Here is a 6,432-nt window from a genome sequence, read left to right on the forward strand (position 1 = left end):
TTGGTTACTAGAGGGGAGGACAAGTGACTTGTTTAAAGTTGTATTTGGTATTCTTACTTTTCAATTTCTGTATTTTAAAATATTGAAATCAAAATTGTATTACTTCTGTTTTGATTTTTTTAGCGCTGGGTGTATTTTTGGCTCATTTTGTTTGAAAGTATAAATGTTGGAAATTGTATAAAATGTGTCTTTGAAAGAAAAAAAATTCTATATCCAATTCTGATTTTCTGTTCCTTTTTTCTGCTTATTGATTCATGGGAGAATTATTGGAGTCTGTGAAAAACTATATCAAACTTAGGCTCCTTACTATTTCTGAAGATTCAAATGTGCAGAGTAATGTGTCATATTATTTTATTAGACATATTGCTGGGGAGGCAATTAGCGAAAGAGAGGAAAAAAGACAAAAGCGTAATTAGTTGGCAGATGAGGCTATGCTATGGCCATGGATGCTGGTGCTACTGGGGGACACTTAAAAGCATTTGTTGTTCCCAACCTGGGGAAGAAATGAAAATATGCCTTGTACACTGCAAGTACTCAAATGGAAAATAAAGACAATGAGGGTTTCTATTAAAAGCCTGTCTGCAACATAGCACCCAATTCTTCCCACTCTAAAATGAGGGGTGGGTAACACCCCACATTCCACAGTCTCACTGCTTGGTGGAAACACAAAGGTCAGCTAAAGATCGAAGGAGTGTTGGTCCCGATAATTAACTGCTAACATGCAAACTAGAGGAAGGGCAAACATTCCACAGGTTCACAGATGGCATGTGGAATGTTTGCACAAATACTTCTTGAGCACCTGCAGTATACCAGGCATTGTCTAGCACTGGAGCTACAGGAGTAAGACCCAGCCCCAGTCCTGCAGGAGCCTGTGATAGATGTGAAAGGAGGGGAGAACGAGGGGTGCTGTGACCCGGCTGCCTAGCGGGATGGGAGTGGAAGTGTGAGTTCAGTGAGATGAGTTCATTGTGGACATAGTGCTTTTGAGGGTCTGAGAGCCAGGTGTGGGATGAGCTGAGCATGGTGAGAGCTCACCTTGGGCCCAGGAGAGAGGAGCCAGGGACCAAGGAGGAAGGAACCCGGGGCAGCACTTCGGGCAGAAGAAGAGCCTGGGAGGGGGCGGGAAATGGCAGGAGGGTCTGCTCTGGAGAAAGAGCCTGAATGCAGATTGATGGAAACCAAGGCACCGAAGGACCCCACGGCCTCTGCTCTTCCTGTACTAATACCTGCAAGAGAGTAGGTGGTCCAGAGTGCACCCACTTAAAGGCACCTCAACAGCTGTTACAAGAATGGTGCCCAAAGCACATTCACACCTCCTCTTTCTTACTGGCCTGTTTATTCCAGCTGATTGAAAACTAATTCTGAATAAATCTGTTCTTTTGTAAAAGTCCACATGCCATCTGTGAACCTGTGGAATGTTTGCCCTTCCTCTAGTTTGCATGTTAGCAGTTAATTATCGGGACCAACACTCCTTCGATCTTTAGCTGACCTTTGTGTTTCCACCAAGCAGTGAGACTGTGGAATGTGGGGTGTTACCCACCCCTCATTTTAGAGTGGGAAGAATTGGGTGCTATGTTGCAGACAGGCTTTTAATAGAAACCCTCGTTGTCTTTATTTTCCATTTGAGTACTTGCAGTGTACAAGGCATATTTTCATTTCTTCCTCACAACCCAATGAGGTAGGTGCTATACTCCCCATCCTGCAGATGAAACTGAGGCCAGAGACAGCAACTGACATGTGCAGGTTCACACTGCTAAAAAGTAGAACTGAGGTTATAATCAAAAGCCTAACTCTAAAGGCCACATCATTTTTTATGAATTGTTTTTCTCTTTTTTAAATTTATTTCTCTTTATTTTTCCCCATCACCTTTTATCCCCGCCCCGCCATACACTCGTCCACCTCCACTGCCACCCCAATCACCACACTGTTGTTCATGTCCATAAGTTCTTTCTCTCTCTTTTTTTTTTTTTTACTCAATCTCCCCACAACATCCTTCTTCCCACCAGAGCTGTCTGCCTGCTCTCCCTGAGTCTAATTGTGTTTTACTTTCAGTTATTAAAAAGGAATAGATGTCTTTAGGAACGATTTGTATTCTAAAAGTTTACTTATAGGCAACCATTTTGGACTGAAAAAATATTTTTTTACAGAAGTTTTCTATCATTTAAAGTTTGAGTCTAGCCCTAACCAGTTTGGCTCAGTGGATAGAGCGTCGACCTGTGAACTCAAGGGTCCCAGGTTCGATTCCGGTCAAGGGCACGTACCTTAGTTGCGGGCACATCCCCAATAGGGGGTGTGCAGGAGGCAGCTGATCGATGTTTCTCTCTCATTGATGTTTCTAACTCTCTATCCCTCTCCCTTCCTCTCTGTAAAAAAAATTAAAGTTTGAGTCTATCCTTTTCCTAGGGGCTGGGTACATATGAAAGCATGCTGTTTATCTTCTAGGATCCCACCTTCTAGTGAAGAACCAACTAAGCAAGGGACAGGTGATACTGTTAAAATCCATGAACCTAACATGAATTCCCAAAGTCCCAGAGTTAGGCCGTGCCTAGTGCACCCCTTCCACTGGACATGGCCCTGCAGGACGGCACAGCCGTCTACCACTGCCCTTCTCATACTTCAGCCTCTCTGAGCATCATTTCCTGACCCCCAGCTCTGGTAAAACCATCAGCCCAGATAAAGGAGAAAGACATCCATCCATATTTCTCTTTATCTCTCTTTCTCTCTTCCTCCCTCCCTCCCTAACTGCTCAGGAGGTCACTTAGGGCACAGCCTTTAATAGTCTACAATAACCACAGCAGTGATTCTCCCAAAGTCTGATTTAAGGTGTTAGCAGAGTTGATTCTGTTGGAGGCCTTAAAAGAACCATTCCAAGCCTCTCCTCAACTTGCAGATGCCATCATATCCCTGTGTCTCTCACATCGTCTTCCCTCTCAGTATGTGTCTGTGTCCAAATTTACGCCTTTTGTAAAGACACCAGCCATACTGTATTCAGGCCCATCCTAATTACCTCTCCTTTTTTTTTTTTTTTAGTTAATCCTTACCCGAGGGTATTTTTTCCACTGATTTTTAGAGAGAGTGAAAGGGAGGGAGGGAGTGGGAGACAGAAAGAGAGAGACATCAATGTGAGAGACCCATAGATTGGTTGCCTCCCGAACTTGCCCAGACCGGAGCCAGGAATCAAACCAGAGACCCTTCCATGTTGGTGCTGACATTCTGACCACGAGCCACACTGGCCAAGGCATAAACTTATTTTAATTATCTCTTAAAAGACCCCATACCCCAAAATGTTTATATTCTGAGCTATTGGAGGTTAGAACTTCCAACATATGAACTTCGAGGGGGGGACACAATTCAATCCATAACACTACTGGATCAACTCATACAAATAATAACTTTTCAGTGAGTCAAGTTTATAAATCCATGTTTATTTTTTTAAATCCTTACTTGAGGAGTGAGGATATTTTTCTCATTGATTTTTTAGAGAGAGTGGAAGAAAGAGGGGAGGGGGAAAAGAGAGAGGAGGGAGAGAAACATTGATGTGAGAGAGACATCAATTGGTTGCCTCCTGTACATGCCCCAAATGGGGGCAAGAACCAGACCTGCAACCAAGGTATGTGCCAGGAATCGGACCTGTGACCTTCTGGTGCATAGGCCGACACGCTAACCACTGAGCCATGCTGACCAGGGCAAGTTTATAAATCCATGTTTTAAAAAAGAGAAACATTTTTCTTATTACCACATTATCCCCTGACCAGATCAGTAGTGACCACTGCATAAGAAATGTGCCCCTTTACAGAGTCATTGGCCTACTTATGATCCTTAAAACGATCCTTTACCTTGGGCCAGATGAAGCCTTGGGGCAGGACTTCTAGCCCTACCCATATCCAGAGCAAATCCCCAGGGATCAATACAGTTCCATGTGGGTAGTGGGATTATGGGTGACACTTGCTGTGTTTATTCCTTTCTCAAATATTTATTGAATATTAAGTACTGGCTGGGCTCTGGGTAGGTCAATGGGAACAGGACAGGGTCCCCTCTGTCCGAGCAGGGGGTGACAGTTTAGGAAAAAGCACTGTGCTAGCATTGCAGCAGCACCCGAAGCCTGGTCTGGGATCCCATGCTGTCCCGAGCCTGGTGTCCAGCCCTGCAGCAGTGCAGACTTCCTCTTTTCTCTGGGGTAGGGATTAGCTCTGCCCATCAGTGATGTTCCTGTGTCCTGAGCTGAGCGTGTCGTGGACACTGCTCTGCCAGGTGCTTTTGGATCCTTTTGCCCAACTGCAAACTTTGCTAAGGAGCCACTTTGCCCAGGTGCAACAGGTACAGAGAGCCAGAAGGGCCCGAGGTTTTCTTTCTGCTCCTGCTCCCCCTCAGGCCTTAGCCAATGCCTGATGGATGGTGGTACAGGGAAATAATAGCCCAGAGGAGGGACACACTCTGAGCAGTATTTATAGTCCACCCTGCCTATGCTCAGATTCCATATTTGCAAATTCGCCTATGTACTAAAATTTACTTTGTTACCCCAAATCACTGTATGGTACTTTCATGGTCATTCAAGGACACACACATAGCGAGGTGACACTGTGCTCTTATTTCAGCTCTTTGGGTACCATGTGTACCAGTTAATAATGCGGATTTTGTAATCAAAACACGATAATTTCAAGAGAAACATCAAAAGTGCTTTATTCAAAGTAATGTCCATCACTAGCTACACATTTTCCCCATCTTTCAGGTAATTTGTGGATACCGTCCCAATAGAACTTTTCTTGTTTTGAGGCAAATCATTCAGAGACCCTTTTTTCCACTTCTTCGTACATTTTGAAGTGCTGCTCAGAAAGTGCGTGTGCCATTGATCAGAACAAGTGGTAATCTGAAGGAGCAAGGTCTGGTGAACATAGCGGGTGGGTTAATACTTCCCAGGCAAGATCTTTTAATGTGTCTTTAACTGGTTTTGCAGTGTGTGATGGTGTGTCATCATGAAGCAGAATTACTTTGCCGTGTCTTCTGGAACATTCTGGTTTTGATGTGAAAGACAAAGAATGTCCAGGTCAACCGAAAAACTTTGAAGATCAACAATTACAAGCATTATTGGATGAAGATGCGTGTCAAACTCAAAAACAACTTGCAAAAAGATCAAATTGTTGATCTTCAAAGTTTTTCGGTTGACCTGGACATTCTTTGTCTTTCACATCGAAATCATCAAAGCGTGGTTCAAAATGATTATTTGTTGTTGGTAGTGATCAGTATTAACGGTTTCACCTGGTTTTAGAAGCTCACAATACACCACACCAGCCTGATCCCACCGAACGCAGAGCATTGTCTTCTTTCCGAAGCGATTTGGCCTTACAGTTGATGTTGATGGTTGACCTGATCAACCCATGATTTTGTGCGTTTGGGATTCTCAAAATAAATCCACTTTTCATCCAGTCACAATTCGATGCAAAAAAAGACTTTCTTTCATGCCATTGAAGCAATATTTTACTAATGACTTTTTGGTTTTCCATTTGTTTTTTGTTCAGTTGATGTGGCACCCATTTTCCTTCCTTTAAAATCTTTCCCATTGCTTGTAAACGATTGGAAATTATTTGCTGAGCAACGTTTAATCTTTTTGCAAGTTGTTTTTGAGTTTGACACGCATCTTCATCCAATAATGCTTGTAATTGTTGATCTTTAGTTTTTCGGTTGACCTGGACATTCTTTGTCTTTCACATCGAAATCATCACTTTTAAAAGCACTTAAACCAGCGTTCACAAGTATCTTGAGATGGAGCATGTTCACCATAAGCTTCCCGAAGTATACGATAACTTTCAGCAGCACTTTTCTTCAAAATAATGAATTAAAACTTCTTGCAAATGCTTTTTTTGGCATGAAATTCGACATTTTTAACCATAAAAATATCTATGATGTTAACACCTTCAACAAATTTGACATATGAAGTTTTGAAGCTTGCTGTCAATACAACAACATAGCATACATATCAAATCACATATATATCAACATGTGTGTAACTCCATCTATTGAAAAAAATCCGCATTATTAACCGGTACACTGGTAAACAAGTATTCTTTTTGTTGTCTATTTAGTATATGTTTTTTACATTTTGGTGCTTTTTGTTGGTTATTTCACTGTTTAAAATGATCCCCAAGCATTGTGCTGAATGGCTGGCTAGTGTTTCTAAGAGCAAGGAGGGTCTGCTGTGCCCTGTGGGAAAAATCCCTAGGTTAGGTAAGCTTTGTTCAGGCATGGGCTATAATGATGTGGGCTGTGAGTTCAATGTTAATGAATCAAGAAAATATATTGGCATCTTTAAACAAAAACAAACATATGACAAGGTTGTGCATTAACCCAAATCCCAAAAATGTGGCCAGAGGCTCACAGGAACTTAGCCCTGTACTCCCCCTAGAAGCAATGATTTCATATTCTCTAATTCAGTGT

Source organism: Eptesicus fuscus, chromosome 14 (assembly GCF_027574615.1).
Source record: "Eptesicus fuscus isolate TK198812 chromosome 14, DD_ASM_mEF_20220401, whole genome shotgun sequence".
Lineage (NCBI taxonomy): Eukaryota > Metazoa > Chordata > Mammalia > Chiroptera > Vespertilionidae > Eptesicus > Eptesicus fuscus.